The 26,192-nt window shown below is 40.6% G+C and overlaps 1 protein-coding gene across 1 annotated transcript in view; it reads left to right on the forward strand.

The window, feature by feature from the left end:
• Positions 1 to 1,272: 1,272 nt before the first annotated feature.
• The window catches only part of ZNF644 (zinc finger protein 644), a 74,074-nt gene continuing 49,154 nt past the window's right edge, over positions 1,273 to 26,192 (forward strand). The window contains exon 1 of the mRNA XM_018072146.2: positions 1,273 to 1,450. The gene's annotated coding sequence lies outside the window, so the exon portion shown is untranslated. The remainder of the gene's footprint in view (positions 1,451 to 26,192) is intronic.

Below are 26,192 nucleotides of genomic sequence, written 5' to 3' on the forward strand. Positions count from 1 at the left end.
TAAAAAAATGCATGCAAAAATATGGTGTTATGCACATGTATCAGGTTTGTTATTTATTAATAGACTCCAATTTCCATATGATAGTGTGCCTTTTTTTTTTCCTGCTTTGGCTCAATGGATAGTTTATGCCAATTACATGTAGTTTAACAGCTTCAAAATCTGGTTTTGCTTTTCTAATGCATAAAGACATTGATTCTGTTTCAGGTTTTAATTAAACTCTACACTGACTTTAAAGATTCTATTGTCCTTTTCATTTAAATAGGATTTTTGTTAGATCTTTAACAAGACCTCAGTGGGGTAATAAATCTGAGCAATTGTCCTTATTAGGAGTAGATTATCCTCAAGAGATGGAAAGTCAGAGAAGTAACTAAAACCATTTGTAAAGACCGAACTAAGGCTTTTTCTTCCTAAACATTAAACAGACTTGCGAATGACTTGCTTGGGTGCTCAAATTAAATTAAATGATACTGTGTTTATTTTTCACATTTTCAGTGTAGGCTATTTGCATTTACTTAAAATTTGAGTTTCATTGAGTAAAATTCACTCCTGGGTAAAGATCCTTACTTTCAATATACAAGCTCTAAATGAAACTCAGTATATCTTGCCATTTCTTTTATTATTAAGCCTTGCAACACTTCTAATTTATATGACCCACTGACACAGTGAGTGTATTCTTAATTCATTGTATTTACCACAGTAGATGAGTCTTGGCTGAAGAATTGGTCTTGTGTTTGCCCCACACCCCCCAGCCAAGTAGAAATGCAGGGTATGTAGCAGTGCGGAGCTTGTCCAAAGATCTCCTCAGATGCTGGACTAAAAACACAGGTTCTTAGAGAAACCAATAGTTCTATCTAAGTTTGGTGTTAATGTGTTTACATGCTGTTAGGAGGTGAAAAGGGGTTTAACTCTAATGGGGCTTTTTTAGCTGTTTGCTTTGCTGGATGGTATTCTCTGGGTGCTCAGGCCTTACTTTGTTCCTGGTTTTAGTCATCCCTTGACTTCTGAGGGGACATGGCCTCCTATATACACACAGTCAAATCCTGAATTTCTGCTGTCTAATTCCCAACTTTGTTATAACATTGTGGTGCAATTTTTTTTTTTTGCATCCAGTTACATGGAAGCTCCGTTTTGTGGTGCCAGTTTGGGACACTCATTTCTAGGACTTAGTTCTACCCAGAAACCACCGGACAAAGGCAGGGATGTTGCTCAGGGACAGCCTTACAGTGAGATATGTTGTAAGACAGGCTTTTCTTTCCCGCTGGCTCCAGCTTTGCGGCTCTGAGCTGCTGCCCTCTGCAGAGCGCGCTGCAGGAAGCGGGGCTCCAGGGACACCGCCGCACGTGACGAGCCCACGTCCGCCTCTGCCAGGAAGGAGCCCACAGCCCTGCTCAGCACATGAAGACAAACCCTTCTTGGTTATTGCATAGCTGCACCAGCTCTCAGCCACCAGGTATTTAATGTCTTGAAGCTCTCCTGTCCGTGGGCTCCGCTGTCCCTGTCCTGCTGGCCGGCATCTCTGTAGAGCCAAGTCCTGTCAGCCTCCAGTCTGTGCTGCTCCCCACATGGGTTTCTGCTGTGTTTCTCTATTAAGGGACTTCACCTCACCCCTTCTTGTCTTTTAAGTGACACTACAGTGACATTTGGGGGCAGAAGGAATCATATTAGAAGAACATAGCTCATAAATATTAATTTCTGATTAGTCTCTATTTGCTGCATATTGTAGACAAAATTGCAGGTTTTGAGCCTTCATCTCCTGCTTTCCATATCACTCAAATAGCAGAGATTTTGGCATGGTAATTCACAGAGGGAGGTGGAAAAACTAATGCAAAGTAAGATAATGTAGTTCTTCAGCATTATGGCTTCTCTGTGCCCTGACAGGAAACTGAAAAATATAGAAGGTGCTGAAAGCAGATAAGTCACCTAGTTGCTGCTCTGCTTTAGGTATAAAGCCTGGGGAAAGTGGAGGAAGGGAATGCATATCCTGGCTTTAACCTCAGACTGCAACTCATCCTTTCTCACAATGCAGTGTGCTGGAGGAAGTGTGGCAAACCTAGGCTGAGTCCTGCAACTGATTTAATATGAGTCGGTGCACAAGATTAGGAGCACTAAGAGTGCTCAGCCTTTGGGACAGATTCTGGGGAATTAAGAGATTCTTTGTTCTGTATCGTTTGGCAATCAAACCTGATTTAGGAAATGCCGTAAGTCACACAAAATTCACAGGGCATAGTTTTGCTCTGGATTCTCAGCAGGATGTGGGATTTTCCCTCTGTTTTCTCTGTCAGTGGGGCCAGGAGCTAACCTGTTCATGGCTCGCAAGGTGAGAACAAGAGGGCCCAGCTCTGCCCCTTGCTGAGAGATGTCTTGTCTCTCCCTCTTCCTTCCACCCGTTTCTGAGGATGTATGCTATAGTCATAGGCAAGTGCTGTGACCCTGCCTGCAGTATGAAGGTGATGTGCAAGGCTAGCTGATACAAGAAGTGCAAGGCTAGCTGAATGGACTTCACTGCTTGCTGAGGTGCAATTAAAAGATCCCCTTCTTTCCTTGCACTCTGAAGTAATGTGTGTTGCTTTCCAATCCCAAGTGTATCCCACAGCATCAAATGTGGTGGCTGCTCTTTGCATGTTGGCCATGCAGTGAGCCAGCAGCTTTTTCCGCTGTTCACAGCAGCCTCCCTGGAGGGGAAGCAGGCTGCTTAGAAGGTCAGCAGGATACCTGTGCATCACAGGCATGAAAAGCTGCCCTCTTTCTGCCCTGAGGCACAAACCTGCTTTTACTTTGTGAAGCAGAGCAGAAAAGCTGGGGTCCAACAGTGGCAGGTATCCCTGAGTGCAAGATGAAGGTGACATGTGGGTATCAGAAATCCAGTTTGCTTCTCAATGTGAGTAGGTGAAGTTTGGGTAGGAAAGTAATGGAAATGCTAAATGTTTGCTGCTAACACTTACTAAGATGACAGCAAATCTCGTCTATATTAATGTTCAGCTTCTGAGACTAGATGGAATCTTACTTTATTAAAGAAGGTAAGAATCCCAGAAGTAGCTCTTTAATCTTCAACTAGAAAATACAATTTTGAAGTCCATTTTCGTAAGAATGCAGTAATCAAACAGAGTAATAACTGATGTTAAACCTGCTTTGAATGTTATTTAAAGTATTTCTCAAATGGAAACAAAAGTTGATAGGATGGTGTCAGGTTCACATGGACGTGTGCTTTGTTTATGCAGTTGTCCACATGAGAAACAAAGGTTGATCAGCATGTATTTTCTGGTTATGTGATCGTTTAGGAATTGTCAAAAGTCATTATGTGATTCTTAAATACTTCCATTTGCTATTTGTTCTAGCAAAAGGCTTTGGAACTATATCAATGTTATTTTATAGCTCTACCCATGAGGACATCACCACAATGGGTATCCAGTGTCCTCCTACATCGTCAGGAATCTTCAGCATTGGAGAGAAAAGTCTTCCCCCTCTTACTGCTGAGCTGTTCCTCTTGATACATTTTGATGTCCCCCGGTCAATCTGTGCCCCATACCATGTATACATGTCCTATTGTTCCCTACACTGCAATGCTCTCCTGTTTTTCCCAAATGTTGTTACATTTCCGTTCTCATTCTTGTGTTTTTCATCTCTTTCCCATTTGTATAATGCATCTACTGTCTCTGTTGTTTTCCACTTCTAATTTAATACCACTGGTGAATTTGTCTCTCTATGCAGATCATTAAAAACAGGCTATGTGGGACTGCTTGTAAAAGAAAACACTGCATTCCCAAGATAGGTTACACACTAGTGTGTATCAATACTCTTTGTTTTGGAACTTTTAGCTTTGTTTAGTACTTAGATGCAGAGTGATCTCTGGATCCCTTGTTTGCTACTTTAGTGTGAGAATAGAAGGAACACAAATTCAAAAGTTGCAGGACTAGAAAGGACCTGTGCAGCCCTAGGGAAAGGGCAGTTTGCCATGTAAGCAAAGCAAAAAACCAAATTAACAAAATCTGAGCCCAGCCACAAAACCAGTCCGTCCCCAGCCTGTGGGCAGCTGGGGGAAGTCCTTTCCTCCTTCCCACCCTCTCTACAATCTGTTTCAACTCACCATTGTGCTCAGTGGCTGTAGAGCTGGCAGAAATGGATGTGTGCCTGAAATACCACCAAGAGTGAAAGGCCAAGCTGGCACACCTGTGATGTAAGGGGAGAGGAGTTCTGCTTCTGTGAGAAGCCAGGAGTCATGTGATTGCCTTAATCCAGCCCTGATCTCTGTGGCTGGTTCAGACAAAAGGAGCATTTGTGTGCTGAGGTGGGTGGCCGAGTTGGATGAGGGAACAGATCCAACTGCAAGCTCCACACTGCCTCATCAGGCCAACCTGAATACCAGTATTGACACAAAGGAGGGAGTTGCTGGGGCAGGAAGGGAAGATGGGTTGACACAGACTGAGCAATGTCACCACAGGGTCAGTGAAGAGTGAGGCTCTTGGTGCATGAGTCTCTTCCTGGTGCCTGGTTTTAGGATGTAGATGGCATTGCTGTGCCTGTGAGGTCTGTACGTGTCAGTTGATGCCCAGGGTAAATCTGTGCCCATGTGTTAAAGCAGCATTGGACTGACAGACCCATCCCTTCATTTTGCTTGTGCTCCCTGCTGGAGTGTTTTCACTAGGAAAGCTCTCATTCTCAGCCCTGTGTTAGACAGGGGCAGATGGGCTCATAGTTGCAGCTCTGACTGGGTTAAAGGATGGCCTTGGGCAGCAGCAGGAATTCTGAAAGCCCCTGCAGGCTGCATCTCCTGGCACAGAATCCCTTCGCCCTTGGCCCTCCTAGGCTGCAGTGCAGGAGGCAGCCAGCATTGCCCGGATGGTAGTTTTAACTCTTTGTTACCTAAAATTCAGACAGTGTCAAAGCAACACAGCAGTAAACAAACCACTGGCCTCTTTCTACAGTCACGTCCCTTGTGTTGCCCCTGCTACTAGTGTTAATAATGTTGTGTGCAATTTCCCAAGCATAGACTGGGAACTGGGGAGTGTAAAGTGTGCCTCAAGGGGCTGGTAGCAGCAGTGAGTGTTTGAGGCTGGATAATACCCACTGGTGCTGCATGAACTTACTGTCAAATAACTCTGTGTAGATAGTGTTTAGCCTTGGTCAACAGTATGACTGTAAACTGAAGCAAATAGCTCTGTCCTGATTACATTTTCTAGAGGGGATGATGCAGAAGGAAATTGAATTAAAAATTAGCTTTGAAATGAGCTCAAAGCTTTTTACCAACCACTTCGAACTTTAAAATATCTGACATGAACAAAGTAACTTTTTTGAAGTAATAGTAAACTGCCATCTGCTGGTAAAACAGTAATGCACATAATGAACATACAGACTTATGAAGTGATAATTATTTTGTATTTGACATGCGACAGTCAAATATATACATGACAGGGAAGCTGCATATATTTATTTTACTGGTGTTTTTTATTTCCATTTGCATTTTCATATAGAATATGCTAAACAGATGCCTATAACATAACTAACTTTAATGACAAGCGCAGAAAACCAGACAATGAGAATAAAGAATGAGGACTAATAAAAGCAGATGAGCAATCAGGATGATGACAGCTTCCAAATGTGTCCTATTTACATTGCTAATAATGAATCACAAGCACTTCCTTTTTTGTTCCCCCCTGCCTTAGACCCTCCTGTATGACCAGAATTGTAGCACTGAGAAACATTTCCTGGCATCTTCAGTTTGATATGTGTGTGTGTGTGTGTGTGTGTGTGTGTGGTTCCTTATGCAAGCTTGTAAATAGGAACTGGGTCTTTAATTGTTCCTGATTTAAGTAGGTCATCTTTGCCAATACACAAATCTTTTGTTTCTTGTAAGCCAGGTCAGCTATTGAAAGGATATGGAAAATATTTACTACACAAATATGACATGAGAAAATAATTTCACAAAGGACCACTGAAATTATATGGCATTACACAACCAGTTTCCATAAATCACAGGTATGATGAGTATACTACAGGGGAGAGACTATCAGATTTCGTGTTTGTATAGTGCGTACCAAGTAGGTGTGCTGAGCATGACTGGGTCCCTGAGGTGCTGCTGCACTATAAATAGTGATATTAGTGTGAATTACCTCCGATGCAAACATCAGGCCACTGGCCCTTTTCAGATGCATGTGGTTTTCTTTATAATTGTGGTTATTCCAAACATAGACTATTGTTTTAGCAAACTGATCTTCTCATAGGAAATGTTTAAAATGGGCAAAGAGAAAATAGGTCAGTTCTTCCTTTGAAATCAGAGAGAAGTGTGTATTTGTAATATTTCCCAAGCAAATTTCCTTGGAGTGGGTTTGGCAGGTATGAGAGGAAGTTAAAGATTTATTTTTGGTGCTATGTACCACATGTCGTACCTGCTCTTCTGAGACAGTTGCTTTTATCTCCAGCAGTACCTGCTCTAGTAGCAATGAAAAAGTGACTTGAATCCCATTTAAAGCATGTAGTGTGCACTGTTCATGTGCCACTAAAGGAAAGGGAAGGCTTGTTTGGGAGACTCCAGGCAGAGTCTTTATGAGTCATCGTAAAGCAAACATGTTTGCATCCCTCTCAGCAGTGTTTTTGGCTCTGAAGACGTGGTGAATTAATGTGCCCAGCTCCAGGGCTTGTGACCCCAACAGACACTGAAGGGCTACAAAGATGTGCAGTTTGGAGTGCCATTGTATTTAAAGGGTCTCTGCACATGGCTCTTTTTGTAGCATCCAGGTGGTTCCTTGTACAGGACCATTTCTGGGAATTTGTGGTGCTGTGCATGCTCCATTCACAGAGGTCTTAATCAAATGCTGTTCAATGTCTTGCCTGAAAAGAGTCCTGCTTGATGGCAGAGGACCATTAATAATATAGCACCAAATCCTCAGCTCAGGAAAACACCACAGCTTTTTTGACTTTTAATCTGCGGAGGATCTAGCCTGTGGTGAATGGTCACGGAGCAGGGACACTGCGCTGGGTCCTGTTTACTGAAATGCTCCAATAGCAACAAAACATGTTCAGATGGAAACAGAGCCAGGGGAACAGCGGTGCCCATGGATACCTGTTAACTGGTGGGAGCTGAAGCACACAGTTACCATCAAAGACACTCCTGTCCTCTGCTTTGCTCTGCAGCACTTCAGTCTCCCTGCTAAAGGGACTCTGCCTTCCAGCTGAAGAGTGACTGATGGTTGAAATAACAGTCCCAGTTTATTCCAGGTATGCCACTGACCTGCATGACCTGTAGGAAGGTTAAGGTAAAGGCAATCAAAGCAGCACACTCCTGTAGCCTCTAAGGGCTATAAAATTGGAAACATGGGAAACGTGAAATGAGGATGAGGGTTCACTGTTACCTGCTAATAGGCTAAATCAGGAGTTTAGTGAGACTGAGATTTGACCCAACAAGAGAAAGGAGATGAGTAAAAGATGAGAAAAGAAATGATCAAAAGATAAAGCTGGTATTTCCTTCATGTTATGCTAGAATCACTCTGTTCAAAAAGTCTCTCGAACCATGGAGAGCTGGGGCGGGCAGGGGTGAAGAGGTGGGTTATGGTGATGGAAGGGTATTGTCATTACATAAATTGAAGGAGTTCAAGTCTGTTTAACTGTTTAGTGCCATATCCCATTTGTCTTTTCTGAGATTACTTTGCAGTGGAATGGAGGAAATTTTGCTGACAGCACAACTGATTGTTTAGCTGTTTCTTTTCTCTTTTCTTTCCAGAAAATTAGGCACTGTGTCCTGCCTATGCTATGTTTGAGGTTTGGCAAAGGGGTTTTGATGGGTTTGCCATCCTTTTGGCCAACACTTAATCCCGTTTCTATTTCGTACTATCCCTCCTGTACTCAAATGCAGTGGTCAGACTAAGTAACAGTAAAGCTGCTGGTGATTTACCAAGGAGCAGGAATACCCTTAGTCTGTGGCCAGTTTCTAGCAAAGTGTTGTTCTCAAGATGGATTCAGGTTCTTGTGTTTGCAGGGATTACTGCATGGTGGACTCAGAAATGATGCCTAGCAGTTAAGTCCTGTTCAGAAAGCAATATAACATTCACTTTAAAAATCAAGAAGCATGAAATAGATACTATTTCACTGGCATGGGAAGCAGGGAATACTAGGAGAATCATGAAATGGCTGCACATTGTTAGTCTCTGTGAATATAATGACATTTGGAGACCTCTGGTATTCATTTGAAATAAACAATGAAATAAGACTCATGTGCTATATGCTTGTCAAATCCAGGCCTAGTGATCAGCTAATATGCTTATCAGCCAGGCAGTGTACATGAAGATACTCTGCTTTCACACTGTCTGCTGATTGGATTTGGGCCCATGAAGAAGGCAGGTGATTAATCTGCAGGGGTTTATTTTTTCTGAACTGTTAATGTCCTCTGTTTCAGAGCAACAGCCCATGGCTCATTAAGCAGGGAAGATTTGAACACAAGTGTGAAGGGCAGCACACAAAGATTCTCTATAAATCTCTTGTTTGAGCCTTAGGGGGTAGAAAAATTAAGTATTGGAGAAAGTTTGTCCTGTGCTGGAGCAGAACCAGTACTCTCTGAAAAGCAAAGGTACTGTTAGAAAATCTGTGTGTATTTCAGTCAATTGGGATAAAATCTAAAGCCACAATGCTCTTGTAAGGTGGTAGTGGACACTTGGTACTAGCCCAGAAATGCACAGCTGCCACTTCAGCTGACCTGCTGTGAGAGCCATGCTCTTCTTAAGTCTGTTGCTCCATTTCTTTGGTGATTACATCTCACTCTTGCTGTGTTCTTTCCACCTGTACTGTTGTGTACTCTGGCAACTAATGCTGAGAAAGCAAATGTGGCTGCTGAGCCCAACTGCCTCAACAGAAATGCAACAGGGGAAATGAATACTTAGGCTGAAAGATTTTGCAATATTAGATTAATGTTACGGTGATCATCTTGAGGTTATTAGCCGCCATTTAGAGTCTGTTGTACCTGTTTATAAAATACTGTCATCAACTGAAATATTTGAAAACATGTTGATTTTGGAAGAGTATTTTTCTGACAGTATGGTGATAGGTGAGCATTAATTTATTAACCCTAGTTACTGTCTTGAGAAATAGGGAAGTATTTCAGTGCTGTTTTTACAGACCGAGAAATGTAAGGCTCAGATGTATACCTTTAGATCTGCATACTCCAGTGCCTGCTAATTAGCATTTGGCCCTGCTTGCTTTCACTCAAGTCTTTTCCTCACCTGAATTCTGGATTATGGAGCAGCTGTGTCCTACGCAGCTCCTGGTACCTCTCTGATTGCATCCTGTGAACAAGTCCATGCTGGGAGGAAGGGTAGCAGTGAGGGTGGGTTATTGTGAAAAAGGGGCAAGGAAGATAAGTGAATGACCATCTTACTTCAGACTGTAAGAAGGATGTACCAAGCTCCCATTTTGACCCTGGGAACCAGAAAAGAAGAGTGGCTACACAGAAAGGAGCAGACTGAGGCTCTGTGCTTCCATTCACAAATGTTCAGATCAGACAAGAGAAGACAGTAAGCCAATATTGGGAATACAGACAAAATCATGGGCCTAGTCTAATAATTCATTGGCTCCAGAAACAGAAGACTGTTGTAAACTATTGTAATTATCATGGGCAACAAGGTCGTTGGAAACAGGAGTGCCCCGTATAATAAAACAAAACAAGCCTCCCAAAAAGACTTCTCAGTTCTACAGTGCAATCTTTCCCTGCTCTATGTGCTGCTCTAAATGTAACTGTTATATTATGAGATATTTACCCACAAGCTGGACTTCTGCTGTGCTGTGGAATGCAGTGACAATGGGGAAGGATTGGGAATGCTTGTGAGAAGGGAGACCAAGCAGATTTCAAGGGTTTCTGGGCTTTGCTTTCTGCTGAACCTCTTCTGGGTGTTTTTTTGTCTTTATTTTTCTCCCCTTTTATGCTTTAAAGTTCTACTATAAACAATTAGAGGAAATTTAGCCATAATACTGCCTGTGGAGGCTAGGAAAGTAAGAATACATTCTACATCACCACTTTCCTTTGTTTGTCTTTTTTATCTTGTTTATCTTTGATCAACTGCAGATGAAATAACCAGCTAACTGATTTCCCATACAGGACTGCCACTCATGCTGATGAAACTCTGCTGACATGGGAGTATGCTCTGTAGCAGTCTAGCAGTATCCATTTCTTATTCCAATACACTGACAGGTCATTCAGGGAGACTAAAAACTCTATTCTGACACAGAAAAGAAACTGCAATTTCAATTTTGTTTTGATTTGAAATTTTCCAGCTACCTATCAAGACCAAATCCTTGAACTATTTACTTAGAGTAACTGAAATACCCCTATTTGAAATACTGGATATGCAAGATTTAGCCATTAAAGAGTTGGGGTAAAATTAAAATCCCCTTCAATAATAACTAAAGTCGGAGAAAATCTTTCAAGAAAATTAAACACTTGATCAAAAAGAGAGACGGGTTATTGTCGAGAGCATAAAGATTAAACAGGAGAGTTGTCTCAGAGAATAACCATCAATGATAAGTAGCAGGCAGTTAATAATATCCCCTCAGGGATCTTCTTTTACTCATGTAGGTTTTTGGACAAATACAGTATTACATTTCTTATAGTTTATGTGTGAAAGAGCTTTATGTCATCCAGAGTAGCAATAAAACTTCAGTGGAATAAGGACAACTGGAGAGGTAGGGAAGGGGTGGCCCAGAAGATGAAACAACAGGAAATCAGGACAGTTTTTCCACATAACTCTCCTTTTTAACGCCCAGATTCTGAGACATCTTTTCAGTCTCCCTGACATGCCTATTTTTGCATATCCACAGCACTGTTTAGTGCTGAGATTTCATGGTATTGGCCCTCAATATGGAAATGAAGAAAAGACCAAGTAGACTAAGAGTGTGATTCCATGTTGTAATTAAGAGCTGGTTTAAAGCTTGATCATGCAAATGATTGAGTTGGCAGAATTAAAGGGATGGTAGTCTGTAGCCATGGAAAGGCACATAGGGTGGGAAGAGTGGGGGCAGGAGGGTCTGGAGAACCTCTCAAGCCAGCTCTGCAGCTGGAGAAACTGTAACATGAGACGACTCCCTTGATCTCTCATTTTTCTTCCCTTATTCTGTCCTCCTATGTAATTACAATAATAAATCTTTTTGTTCCTTAACCATCTTGTAGCCATTGCAAACATTTAAGAATTAATGCAATTCTCACACATGATGCACGTGTTCTTCATGTCCCCTTGTGTCCCTCCATTTATTCATTTATCATGTACACACAAAATTCTCATAAAATATTAATCTGAAAGACAAATCTCTCTCTGCATCCTGGGAGCATTTGCATATAGCAATGTTAACGAGAGTATTAATTCTGCATGCACAGTCTGTGGACTGCACATAGGGCCAAATCTCCCTCGGCAACTATGCTGAAATCAGTGACAATTTCAGAAAGATTGTTTTTATATTAAAAATTCTGAGTGGAAAGCGACTGTTTCTTAGAACAGAAATGTTGTTTTTAAAATCAAACAAGAGGATTTGAAGCTTAGTTTTCAGTTTTTTCTTCTAAGAATTCCTCTGTAAAAGGAATTTTATACTGCTCTGGGTTTCTGCTCAATAGTTTCTAACAGATCAGTACAGTCTAGAAACAAAAGGATTTAATTTTTTTAACAGCGCTGTAATCCATAGGGAATCTGAACATTTCTTTTGCCTTCCTTCCTTGGGAACATCAGGAGTAGCTACACTTCTGCCAGTTGGGGCAGAATGTGCTGTTGCAGATGGACCAAAAATAATTCAGTTAGGCTGGAGAGAGGATCGTTTTCTCTGGGCTAACAAAGAGTGAAAACTGTCTGAGCAGGCACTTGATGAAACAGAAATGCCAGGAGGATCTTCTGTGGTGGAGAAAATCTCTCTACCTCACTCCTGGCTGCAAGCACAGGGTAGGGTTGTCCTGCCTTCCACAGAGGCGAGAGCCCTAGGGAACCTTGGGGGCCTGTGGAAGCTTTGGGGAGTGGCTCTGGGGCAGGGACACATCTCTCACCTCTCATCTTTACTATGGAAGGAGAGAGGAAGGGTCAGAGGGACGGAACAATCTTGTCTAAGCCTGATGGTCTGCCTTGGATCTTTCACCTTCCAAGGCAGGCTTAAGACAAAAAGTAGTACCAACAACGGTAGATGGACTTGTTCTTTGTCTGCACCCAAATCCCACCAGACACAGAGATAGAAGGACGTGTTACATACAGCCCTTGCCCAGGTTCAGTGCATCCCCTAGCAAGTAATTTTATTCTCAGTGGTGGATTGTAAAGGGTTGTGTTTCCCTCAGAAACTCTTGTCACTGGAGATTTCCAAAAGATTTTTACAAGGAAAGGCCCTGCAGCTGAAGTTGGACCTTTCCTTCTCCAGGGACAGTCTCTGGTGAGAGGCAGTTGCCAAAGAGGATCAGATCCCTGCTGCCAGGAGCTGCATGCCTTGGGGAAAGCTGGAGCTCTCAGTGGGTCCCTGGTTGCTTTTTCTGGATCTTGCAATGCTCTGTCTGCACTTGCAGAAAATCAGAACACTCACTCCATGTTTCAGGAACAATGTATTTTCAGTTTGACTTTATTTCTATTCTGATATTCAAATTTTGATGTCTGTAGTTTGTGAAAAGTCAGTGCTTTACTGTCTACAGGAACAATGCTGTTGATCCCTCAGCTCCTAACTGTAAAGCCTTCCTTTGGGTACACAGCTTCTAAAAACATTATAAATGAAGCATGTGAGACAACCTCCACAGCTGGAGTTAAGCACTTCCATGTGCTTGCTGAATTGGGGACCAAGTTGTTAGAAAGATCTTTTGGGACTCACTGGAGATCCATAAGAAATTGTCTTGACTTAACCAAACCATCGTATTTCTCTTAATCACTACTACTACTACATCATCTTGTTTCTTTCACTTCCTTCTTATTCATACTTAAATGAGAAACATCTGTTTCCATTTTTCACATTGTTCTGTTATGTGAGTAACGATATCAAGCATCTTTTTTTTTCCTGCACTGTGAAAGAATAAATTAGTGTTAAGTTTTGTGAAGTGCTTTAAAACATTAAACCAAAACATCTGTTTCAGCTGCAGGTCATTAAGATGAAAAATCCTAGTCTGTGTGCAGTGCAAAACGGCCAAACACATTTCTTTACCTGTCTTTTACTATAACAACTGAAGATGGTGAAAAGACATTAAATCTTCTTCAGGGATGGAGCAGTTAAAAGTGCTCAGTGCAGTAATCCACACTAGTACCTTGTAGTAATGGATCCTCATCTGATCTGGAGATGCCTGGAGATTGCTCCAGTGTTGTAGTCTTCAAGCTTGGAGTCTCCTCGACCTCCACATCTTCCAGCTGGGCACAGCATTGTGCAGGGTTGCCTAATCCCCTACAGATTTCTGTGTGCCTGAACTTCAGGTAAAAATCCCTCCACCTGCCCCCAGTCATTTAAGATTTGGATGTGGTTTCCAGGGCAGAGTAAAGCTCACCTGGCAAATCTACTTTACAGGTGGGCTGAGATGCTCTTTACATGCCAAAGCCCAAATGTATGTTCCTTTGTTGATAATTATCTCCTTTGTAAAGCCCTTTGAGGTATAGAGATGAAAAGCTAACAGCTTTCCACCTGAGAGCTTGACTATTAATAAATAAAATAATTAAAATTAACAACAAGTGCATTCCCTGAATTCTGTAGGAAATGGCAAACCTTGCAGGCAGGTCCTGGCAGGCAGGTAGTAACTTCCTCCTACAAGAGGCTGGGTCCACCCTCTGTCTGTAATTAAAAGGTCCTTAGTGTAAAGGAGGTGTTCGGTATCTGGCAGGAACAGGCTCAAAAACTGGATGGGGCTTTTCTAGCATCTTAAGAGAAGATACTTGTTTGTTCTTCCAATTTGCCAAAGCAGCAGCCAGTGCAGTGTTGAGCAATTCTGTTGTGCTGTGCTCCCACCCTCCCTGGAGCAAATGAATGGGATGGTTTGGGGTGGTTAGCAGCCCCGTGCACTTTTTTAAAGAAGCACGGTGCATTTCATTTAGCCCTCATTTTGTGAGGCAGGAGACTGCATATATATTGCTGCACTGAATCTCTTCACCTGCAGCTCTCCCCACCCCCAGCTTATGAGCATGATTTCCTTTTATGCACTGCTCTGTCACAGCTTGGCAAGTTTCCCAAGACAATCCATACCAGAAAGGAGAATATGGCTGCTGAGCCACGTAGACAGGAGAAATGCCTTATGTAACAGATTCATTTAAATACTATGAAATGTTGAGACAGGCGAGACATAACTGAAAGCAAAATGCAGCCCTTAATCTCTAGCATCAGTTCTGCTTGCCCTCACCATCATCAGCATCTAATAGTCACTGCCTGTCTCCATTCACGTCTCCATCTTTTTCAAGAAAGTGCCTGCGGCAGAATGTACAAACAGCTTGGCAAGCGGTTTTAGGAGCAGGGTTTTTATTTTTTTTTCCTTCTAATTCCTCATGAGCCTCATGAGCATTTTCCCACTAATATGCCTGTGGCATCATTAGGTGTTTAATGAGAGTGATGTTGCCTGAGTATTATTGTTTTTATCGCTCATTTTATTTTGACAAGTCTTCAGTTCTGTGGCAGTTTATAGTGTGCAGACTTCTCCTTCCTATATCTGACCTACAGGATTTGCAGAAATATTATCAGAGAGGCATTGTCATAAAACCTGAAATAATAAATTGTCAACATTCAATATGTTTGAGTGCAATATGTGTTCAACACCACAGTAGTTTAATGACATCAATTAATTATTTTCATGTATTTCTTTTGTAATACTGAAGCACCAGGAATAGTCCAATAATGGCCATGTCTCAGATAGCAGTTCACTGCAATTCTGCACAAACAATCCTGTTTGGCTTCTTTTGGCAGTTCCCCAAAAGACTACCTTGGACTCCAGTGGATAGAGGATCACAGTCTTGTTCCTCACATCCATAGTCTGGATCGTTATATGTTGTGCTCAGAGAAAAACTGCCAGCAGTGTACCTGCAGAAAACAAGGCTGCTGAAATTATAAGTCTTGAATAGACACATACAATGTCATTTTACCCCCTGAATTTTGTCTTCATGTTGACTGTGCTGTACCCATTTCTTTACTGATTAAATTAAAGGGATACAGGTTTTGTGTACAGACAAGACCATAATTTTTACTTAGGAAAATGCCATCTTCATATACCGTATCATATGGATGATCAATGCTGAGCAGTGCATTTATTGAACAGCTGTGTCTTATGCAAGAAAAATGGTGATATTTTTAACACAGTAATACCCATTAGGTTCTCACTTCTATATTATCTTTCAAGTAACTGTTACCTGGTTTAGGCTGCCAGTGCAAGTTGTCTTATTGCCACAGTGGCAGAGCCTTTAAAACAACTAGCTGCCCTCAGGAATTTAACTTGCTTGCCTTTACTAAGGTGAGAAGGGTTATTGGGGAGGAGGACAGTGAAGGTACTCTTGATGCTTCCTTGTGCAATGTGTGTCCTGCATGACAGTAAAGGGGAACAAGCTGCACCTCTCTGCAGTCCCTTTCTCCTCCCACGGCTGCAGCATGACTGCACAAACATTTTGCTTTTGGGATTCCCCATTGCTAGTTACATGCAGGAGACCCCAGAGGTCTATGCCAGTGTTCCCAGCACAGACACAGGCAGTGGAGCTGCACAGCTCCAGGAGTAGATGATGTTAACAAAATGGTCATTGTATACATAGCTACTGTTTCAAATGTTCATATCCTGGCTTCCAACGACTCTATTTTTATGTCTTTGTTTATATCTAATAGCTGTTAGAGTGCTTAAATGGCTTTATTTTGGAAACCTTGACATTTCTTCTGCCAATACTGAAGCTGTAAAGATCAGAAACAAAGATGTGCCTTTTTACTCTGTTTCTTCTGATAGATTTTGTCATTTGGCAACTGTTGTTCTATCTGACTTTGCAGAATTTGGACAGGATTCTGATCTCCTACAAAGTGACACACACACTTATTTAGAATGCAGGAGGCAGGTTTGGGGCCTTTTTTCTGATTACACCATGCTGAGTGCCATGCATGAGCAATTAGAGTCTGTCTGTTATTATGTGACCAAACAGCTGCAGGAACTTCTAGTGCACGCTTTTAAATTGTAGTAAAATAAAAATCAAAACAATATTCCATGAAGCAGAATGTAAAGCACAGAGTCTCATTCTGCAAGTCTCCCAGGCTTTGGAAGAGAATGATGAAATCTGGACCATGCCAGTCTTGTTACACTTACAGTTCCACTGAAGTAAAATATAAAATAAGGAGAAATTTTGATTCTTCTACATGCTTTTTCATGATAGTTCCTTTTTCCATAGTCTCTTTTCAAACCCAGCCCAGTGTAAAAAAAAAAAAAAAAAGTAATTTCTAAATTAAATCAAACACAAGACTTGAGTTTGTGAGGGTTTTTTGAGATCCCTTGGTTAGGAGGCATTGCAAGTTGACATTGATACATACTACCTTTTATATCAGATTATTTTCCTTTTAGGTTACAAGTAATCACTCACATGGCATTTCCAGTGGGGAACTCCCCAAGCCATTTAACTTTCCTGCTCCTACTGGGAAATGGGATTTGTTCAGTCAGCCTCCCCTCTCTGCAAGTAAAATATCCTCATCCTGCTCAGAACAAAGAACTGCCAAGTCTGGGGAGGCCAACTAGCTTTGTCCCTTCTGTCCAGTAGAAGTGCTCCTGTGCTACAATTCATCATGTGCCCTCTGGGCTCCCTGGAAATGCTCCAGCTAGGATGCAACAAGAAAATTGCTCAGAAGCCTTCTCAGTTTCCCGCACACACGCATATGACCTGGACCATCTCCACTCCGCAGTGCCTTTCCCTGGAGCACCCCTGTACCTGTCCTACTGAGCCATATGGCTTGGCCTTTACACTACAGCTCTGCACCTGTACGTGTCACACCCACCCACACCTGTTCAGCACCACCTGGCCATGTGACTCTCTGATTTACAGTGACATTATCTTCATCAACTCCCCAGTCCAACCCTTTCCACCTGGCCCTGAGCTGCCATCTGCAAACAGTTTGGCTTTCTCACAGTCTTCCTTTATGTTTGGGAGGCCACAGATACAAGCCAAGCCCTTCTTGCATCTCTTAACCCAGAGGAGGATTAGCCACCTTCCTTCCCAGGAGGAAGAGTGACACCCCTCTCTATATTGTTTGCAAAGCATAAGGAGAGCACTACAGATTCTGTTTCTGAAGTGAAGGCCTGAGTGGGTCATCTCAGAATGGACAGAGACCTCAGAGGTGCTGGCTATCCTGGGGAAGGAATCAACGGGCTGCTACAGCAATATCAGAAAGGTAGTGACTGATGAGGCTTTTTACATAAAGGTGGGTGGGGGGGTGTAGGCTGTGGGTTGTATGTGGTACATGTATACTGATGTCACATGAGTACTAGAAAGGCTCACATAGTATTCTGATGCTGATGTGGGATAGATGTGCCTAAGAGACCCGGAGATCTAACACAGCATGTAGGAACAGCCCCTGTGCACCTACTGTGATTCCCAGCTCCCACCTTGATTCCCAACATCTCTGCATTCAGGAGCTCCCCCACTTGCTGTTGCCCCAGGCTGTACTTTACAGTCACCCTTTTCAGCAGGAGTATAAAAGGGCCAAAGTTAACATATGCCTGGGGTTAGAAATGGTGGCTCCGTGTCCTGAATGTTCACCATAATTTCCAGCCCTGGCCTCTTGTAACATCAGGTATCATCAGCTTCCTGAACTACTATGAAGCACTATGATCTCCTGTTCCTGGGTCCTAGGCAGCAAAAGCAGTATGTTGTCTCAAATGACATTTTCAGCCTTTCTGCTCTCAGCAGGCTGCAGAGCTGTTTGATCAACACAAGCTTTGACAGTCAGGCATCATTAATTTTCCACAACCTACTAGAAACTCCTGAAAGGATGGGCTGTCACTGTTCCTTGTAGCCCTTGCTGGCCTGAACTGCCCTCTGCACTGTCCTGCTGCAGCACAGGAGGGCTGCATGCCTCAAGCCACTGGTTTCCTTCCTCGGGCCTGGGATTTAAATTCTGTCAGCTCTGCCAGGGAAAAAAAAGGAATTCTCAATATGTAATTATTTCTTTTTAAAGGATGAGATAAACTGTAACGCATTAATGATGGAAGAGATCATACACAATTCAGGCTTAGTGAGTACCCATTGTCTTAAATTAATCCTAATAAGCACTGTTTTCCCCAGCATGTGCCATTTTAACAGTCACTGTGAAAAGCTGTGCTTCCTAATGTACTATCACAAATGTGATGACACCCTCCTCTTTTGGAAAGCATAATTGATAAAATGTGACAAAACCATGGTTATTGCTTATTCGTAAATAGGATACTTTAAAAAGTACTCTCACACTGATTGGGTTAAATGACTTGCTGATTAAGACATCTACATGAAATATTAAACCACCATTATCTGGGTCCTGTTAAGATTCAAAATCAGGATTCTCTTTTGTGCAGAGTAAGTAAAATCTATATTCTGCTGTTTTAAAGCAGAATATAAATGTGGTAAGTAAAAGCCAGAGGTATATTTGAATAACAATTCACACATAACTTCTTAAAAAGAAATTCTGATATGCTTGGGATGGAATTAGAGAGACACATTTGATACACTGATAGATTTGAGTGCTTCCTGGGAGTGTTCAGACATAGCTTCTTCTGCTGAAATTCCCAAAATTAAACTACTCTGCTGACTGTTTCTGCTTTACAGATACCCCATTTTTACTCTATGAATTGTCTGCATGGTCTAACTAAAAATAGACTTCCAAAGCCTTATCCTAAGTTTATTTTCACACCCTTTGTTGGAATCCAGAGCCAAGGGTTGTGAAACTGGGACAGATTTTAAAAGTGAACATAACTGTTCTTCTAAGGTTCTTCACTATTTCTTTTGTCTGAGAAACTCCTACTCAGCATGCATTTCAGGATACTGAAATAACTATTTTACAGTTATTTTAAATACATAGATTTTTGTTAGTAGGAAAATAAGTGCTAGAATTTTCTTTCTTTGAGCCTGGCTGAAAGCTCATTAAAGTCTTTGCAGTTATTTCACTGAGCTTATAATGAGGCGCTTCATGTTCCTATGAGCTTCACACTAAAAACAGTAGTAGTATGAGACAAGATCTGCCTGCAAATCCCAAACCTAAGACAGTATTTCCTGAGTGATATAATGGCAAATGAACTGCTATTCAAAATAATTCATCTGAGAGTTTAGGTGGGATGTGATCTGGAAATACTGGAGAAGCAAAAGTTTTAATATAGCTTTGGTCATTGCACTGAAGACACTTTTTGGCAGATGAGTGGTGATGGATGTGGTCAAGCTGAGGACCTAAGAGATGCTTCTCTTCTTTTGGCATAGAAAGAGATTGGCAGAGAGGTTGGGGAAAAAAAAGTTACTGAGTAACAAAACTCTCATTAATAACCCCAGGTTGTAACTTGCTCTTTTCGTTTTTGCTAACATACCATGCCATACACTGATTCTGTACAGAATTCGATAAATAATTTTTCACAATTGCATATTAACTCTAAGACTGTGTAAAACTATCACAGTTTTATATAGTTTTCCCCCCTCCTTTTCAGGATTCAATTACAAAGATGTCTATTTTCATGCCCTGAAGATATATACTTATCCATACACTACAGTATAGTCTAAAAAAGCTTTTGTAGTTTTTTTTATTTTAGGCTTTATCTCTGATGTTAGAAAACTCAGGTATATTCATAATTAATTGTCCTGATCAAAAGCAAACTCTTTACAATTAAGAAACAAACAGAAGGTATGGCATATCAAACAGACTTTCTGCTGCTGTGATCTTACCTAAACACAAAATAAGCTCCTCAGTATTTCCACATTAATAGTAATAAAAGGCTTTTTTGCTTTTTCTACTTCTTCTTTAAATATGATTATTATGTCTTCCCATACGCAAACCTCTGGTGCTTTATAAACAAACCATAGTAAAGATTTTTGTAATTGTTTGTGTCAAGAAGAGGCAGAAGGACAAGAGGTTGTATGTCCATGTGACAATGAAAGAAATCAGAATCACTGATATGGCAATTGCCTACCAGGCAGAACAGTAGGAAACTGGGGGGAAAAGAAGGTGGTTTGAAATCCTGCCTGGTGTGTAGTTACACTGGTACACTGGCAATGATTTTGACGACTGAGAGGTGCTGTTCATTTTTCAAGAGCTGCTAAAACATATGGAACTTGCTTCTAAAGTCAAAGTTGTCTTCACCTGGACACCGTTGTCCTGACTTCCATCTGCCCAGATGACTTTGAAGTACAGAGGTGGGGGGGGTTGGCTAGCAAAGTCTTTTCCTTTTTGTAAGGGTGTTGAAATGATGTTTGTCTGAGGGAGGTGACTTTCCCAATGTGCCACCTCTGTCCCTCAATGGACATGTGAAGTCACAACTTTGGAGATGTAGTGTGCCTGAAAGGATTATTGTCACTAATTCCTCACATTAACATTGTTCCAGTCTCTAATATGTGCTGTAGACATGGGTGTGACCTTGATGCTAGTCACAGAGGTGGATGTAGGAAGAAGGGGGATGACACAACCTGAAGAAGAGCAGAACATGGCACTCTACAGATCTAGTGCAGTTTCCTTCTCATGGCTAATACTTTGCCAGCACAGGACAGTCATGGTGAAGGTCAGGCATGTGGCTGATAGTGGTGGGAGCTGGAGTCATTTATGCTGTGTCCTCTACAGGGACACGTTAAGGCTACCAGTGTGACACCTGAAACAAGGATCTTGAAATTACTATTTCTGTCTTCTCCCTGTGTATCATCTTGGCACTATAATGTGAACTGAATCATCAGACTGGGTTAAGCAGAGCTATGATAATTTCTACCTATTACATCTAGGTCCTTTTTCATCATCTGTTGAAGACCAACTTATTGCCACTGCTTTCTTGCTCTCACACTAAATTACAATTCATCAACAGACTCAGGAAGAAATTTGTTATGGTTTTGTTGCTCACTGCATATTTTCATATATTAATGCTTCCTGTGTGTGATGCAAATGGCAACCCTCCAAGGCAATACATTGTTTTTAAGAAGGTCAGTGCTATAATATATGGTGGTATTTCCTACAGTAATCTGCTTTCTTGTGATCTCTGAATTCTGTGAGGCTTGAGCTCAGTAACTCAGACATGAGAAGAGAGCTGTCAGATCCTCCTGAAGAGAACAAAGATGTAGGCTTGGCTATTGTCTTTTTAATGTGGGATGAACTAGAACAAAGCAAGATGAAATAAAATAAGCATAAAGACCAAGGTTACTTAATTATTATTGATAATGAATCCATGATTTGTAATTGATAACGTTTACTATGGTGGTACCTGTGGAACAGCTAAGAATGGAGCCTGGTGTGCCAGGCAGGCAGTGCTGCCCCAGCAGCTGCCCCTCTCTGATCAGTGGCAGATGACGGTAACACTCCTTAGTGGTGAGACTGAGAACAGGAGACAACTGTGGGAGGCTGGATCCGGAGCTGCTGTCCTCTGACAAAAGCTGGTTTGTAATTGCCAGCACGGGCCTGGCCAAGGGGAGCAGCTCTGAGCAACAGACACGGGATTTTCATACCACTGCCTATGGACAGAAGCCGAGCAGTGGGAAACAGTGGCAGTTGTCTTTATTATTTAATTGGGAAGTCTTTTCCTAGCTGAGAGAATTCAAACACATGTAAGGGTATGACAGTTCTAAAGGCAGTTCACAGTGGCAAGCAGTAATATTTCCTTAGGTACCCTTTCTAAATACCTTTCTGTTGCAAAGTATTTAATTTCAGGACTAACCTTATCTTGGGATCACTGTTAAGAGAGCCATAGATTTAATGGCTATTGGTTTTAATTTTACCTATACACTCTTACTGCCCTCTTTTTGTTTTACTGACAATTCTAAAAGTTTAATTCATGTTGACAAAGATGACTAGAATATCTTGATTTATAGCAGAGACTAAATTTATAAATAAAATACATTTTTTGTTCTGTCTAAAAAATAGACAAGACTATTAACATTGACAACTGTATTTCAAAAGAACCTGTGAAATAAGCAAGCCAACAAAACATGAATCAATAGCTCAGACAGCAAAAAAAAAGTTGGGAAAATTATTTTCCCTCTTCCAGTTTTTACCATGTTGAAATAAATCAAACTGGTCCAATTAATTCTGTTATTAATTCTTCTAAAATTTCAATGGAAATAATGTTGATTACTGTTTGTTGAAACAACCAGTACATTGAGTTCCTAAATTTGTTGATATTAGTGAAATCAGTACTATGTCATTGTAAGAAAGGGCAAGAAACCAGAAACATCACTGTAGGGTGAAAAGAAAAACTCTGTGGCAAGTTGAGCAAGAACACACAGATATCTTTCCCATTATGTTCCTGGGTGCTTGTTATTGCAGTTATGATACTTTAAAGGCAAAGACGAGACAAACTTTATAGGTAAAGATAAGGGATTATAAGTAAGGATAAGGGATTATTTTTATTTATACGACCATCTTAGCTTAAAAATCCCCCCAGCATTATATCTTAGGTACTCAAAAGCTTCTCTGCTTTTCCAATTTATAGTAGCGAATTTAATAAAAGATGCTACTTTTTCCTATAAAGCCCATTTTTGTCTGAAATTCAGATATCAAGAATCATTGCAATTTTGAAAATCTTATGGAAGACAAAATTGTCTACCAAGTGCTACGACATAAAGATGAGATCAAAGTAATAAATGGAGAATGAAAATGGATGGACTAAATGCAATGTATCCATTACATGAGTGCATTTCTATTTTGTAAACCATACAGGCATAAATTGTTCTACAAGTGAAAACTGTAGTTTGGTATTTTATCTGTTGTTGTTTTGGTTGCTGTAGACAGGATAAGCAGAATATGTTATTATTGAAAGAAATGAGTCAACTGAAAATGAAATTTTCAAAGAATGATGCATATAGTGGCTATATTTCCATTGTGAAGCTTTTTACATAGAGTTAATGAAGTGCTTGGGGTTCTAGAGAATAAAAGGTGCTATATAAATGTAAGGAATTATCACTAAAAAGTTTTTGCCTCCGAGCATTCTGGATTTTCCTGTGTATTACAAGGCTGCATTTGCAGTCTTCTCTCATTCCAAGTGCTTCAGCTTAGACCTACTCCAACCCTCCCTCTGCAACTCCAGCTACAAAAATGTTTATATGAAGAAACAGTTTCTAAATTGGTTTCAGTTAATCATATTTTGCTGCTAACTTGAAAAATCCTGCCTTGGTTTAACCATTTTCTAGCCTTGTTGAAGACCAGAAGGAACTAGGTAGCAACCTTATCTTAAGAGGTTTTCAAATGCTGTTTTAAAACCATTATTAGGCCTTGTCTGCATTGGTGGAGAAATAATACAAGACACAGCCAGAATTCCTGCAAGCAAAAAACCACCTGTGCAGTATCTGGCTTGATTTTCAAGAATCCTTTTGTGTGGTTCTTTACCGGCCACACACGTTCTTTCACTGATCTTAGAGTGTCTCACTGGAGGCTGGTCCTAAAATTTCTACTTCATGCACACATGCAATCCCAATTTTCTGTCATTTTGTGTATACTTCTCAAGTCTTCTTAATCCAACATGCAACCTTTAAGATCATCTACTACTTTTCATATATTATAAGTGGCAATAGAAGTAGAATTAGAAATTGAAACAGGACTTCTGACACCACTGGACATAATCTTTTCCCACACTGCCATTTTGATGAAATACTGCAGTTAGGTTCTCCATTCATGCCAAATGTGGATTTTTCTTTTGATCCACAGATTGTGTGAATTATAAGTATTTTTTAGAGTCCACTACTGCTAATGGAATTGGGCCTTCTAGTTCAAGTGCTAAGTTGAGAGATTAAAAAGATTGCTAGATACCTTTAAACTCTTAAATTGTGGGATTTGGCAGCATTAGAACTAAAGTTCAGATTTCCTTATGCTAAGCATTTTACCTCTTCACAAATAGATGTGAAGTATAATAAAACACTCCATCTTCTAGAAGTTAATGCTTTTATGGAATTTGGTGTTTTCCTTTAACTATTAATTACAGAATTGCAGTGAGAATTGCTGTTTCTTAAAAGTTATCTGCTAGGGGACAAAATATACTTAAATAAGTGTGATGACCTTCAAATGATCACATACAATAAAATATATGATATTTAGCAAGAAGCATTGGGGCAGTATTAATATTTGCTTTTTCATGTTTTTATTGTTTGTACTTGAGTTAGCACGGAGCACATATGACTGAGAATCTTACAAGAAGTCCGTGGATTGCACAAGATGATCATGTTTCTTGTGTTTAAAAGCAGTGGAAAAACTGTCCATACATGCTCCAAAATATCAGAACTCGATTTTATATATGTATATTTTCAGAAAACAAGCTTAACTCTCAGAAGAATAATATTAGCACTCATTAGGGGACTGAGTGCTTTAGGGAACTGTTAATGAAATTCATAGCCTTTTGCCTGTGGGCTATCAGTTTGAATTCAGTCTAACTCAGTGGAGATTAAAAACTGGCCTATTTAATGGCCTTTTAGTCATCTCTAATGAGTTGAGTTTGGTAGGTCTCAGTCCCACAACATAAACCATTCACACTGCTTTCTCCTAACTGGCAAGCTCCAGAGAACCCCCCAAATTTAATGGATTCTGGGGAAAATTAGTCTCTGGTACCATGAAAAAAAAGCAAATAAAAGCAAAAGTCTCAATACACACTGGTTATGTGAGCACTAACAAACACATTATTTTTAAATGTGGAATTTATTGTGATATATAAAGTTTATAAATTAGCAAATTAGCTGAGCATGTGACATATGTTGGCACACAGCTATACTCAATGTAACATGACAAAGACTCCCAAAGGGGATATCTACACCTGTGCATAAGATCACAACAACACATTAGATGTTGAAATGTCTCTGGGATTCACTTTTATCAGAAAAAAAAATAGGATCAGAACAGATATCTGGATAGTAACTACAGGTATAGGAAATTATGCTGAAAACAATTATTACCTAGTCTGTCTCCATTACTTCACAGCAAAGTCAAATGCTTCTAAATTTTTCTTATGTAAATTTTTCTTATCTTTTAAAAAAGATGCTAATAACATTTCCAGAACCCTATAAAGAATATATGCCAGTTTTATTTATCCATGACTGTTTAACCAAAATTTCTTTCAGTACAGTTTGAAACTGTTAAGTTTTGCCCTGTCTTCAGTGGACTCAGTGGAAAATGTATTCTTCTCCCCATAGTCTTTTATTCACTAGACACATCCCTATTTTCAGTTAGGGTCACATCTTTTAAAAATGTTGATTTTTCCCTCCTTCCTTGTACTGTGTTCTATTGGACTTTTTTGAAAGAAATTTTTCTTGAAATGCAGAGACCAAATCTGAACATAGAGATGAGCCTTTACCAGTATTAAATATGAGAAATTCTTTATATGTCCTAGATATGACAGTTCTGTTTACACATCTCTCTGTTCTGCAGCTTTTTTCACAACAGTGTGACATTGTTGATGCATGTTCAGTTTGTGATTTACTCTGATTCCCAACCCCTTTTCTGTAAACCCAGTGTCTATTCATGTGTTCCCAGTCTTGCAATTGTGCAGTTGTTATTTTCCTGCCTAAATGTTGAAGTTTGCACTTGTATTTATTCAATTGCATCCTATTTCTACAACCACTTTTTCAAGAGTATTTTGAATTTTTCTTGCACTGCAACATACTTCCAGCTCTGCCATTTGGCATTGCTGGCAAATCCAATCCATGTAAACTGTACTCTGCCAGTCATATAATTAGGCTTGGTACCAAACTCAGGACATGCCCACCTCCAGGGAATTTGCTGTTCCCACTATTTGTCAGAGGGAAGCATTGCTGATGTAATTTTGTACCACTGCAGTCATTTCAGTATGTTATGTCTTTTGGTTGCTCAGTTAAGAGTTCTCTGAGATAGTGTCAAAAACCTTACTCAAGTCAAGCCATAACAGATCGAGGGCTACTCATATCCAGGGCCTGTTACACTGTCACAGCATGGGATGAGCGTGGCTTGATGTGATTTTCTTGACAAATCCATCTTGGCTGTAGCTTATCACTTCATTAGCTACCATGTACTTAAAGATGTGCGATCATCTGCTTCAGTACTTTTCTGGGAATGGAGGCTAGAATGATTGACAGTTCTTGACCTATTCCCCCCTTTGGAATTTTATG

Source organism: Manacus vitellinus, unplaced genomic scaffold (genome assembly GCF_001715985.3).
Source record: "Manacus vitellinus isolate BGI_N305 unplaced genomic scaffold, ASM171598v3 scaffold_21_pilon, whole genome shotgun sequence".
Taxonomy (NCBI): Eukaryota; Metazoa; Chordata; class Aves; order Passeriformes; family Pipridae; genus Manacus; species Manacus vitellinus.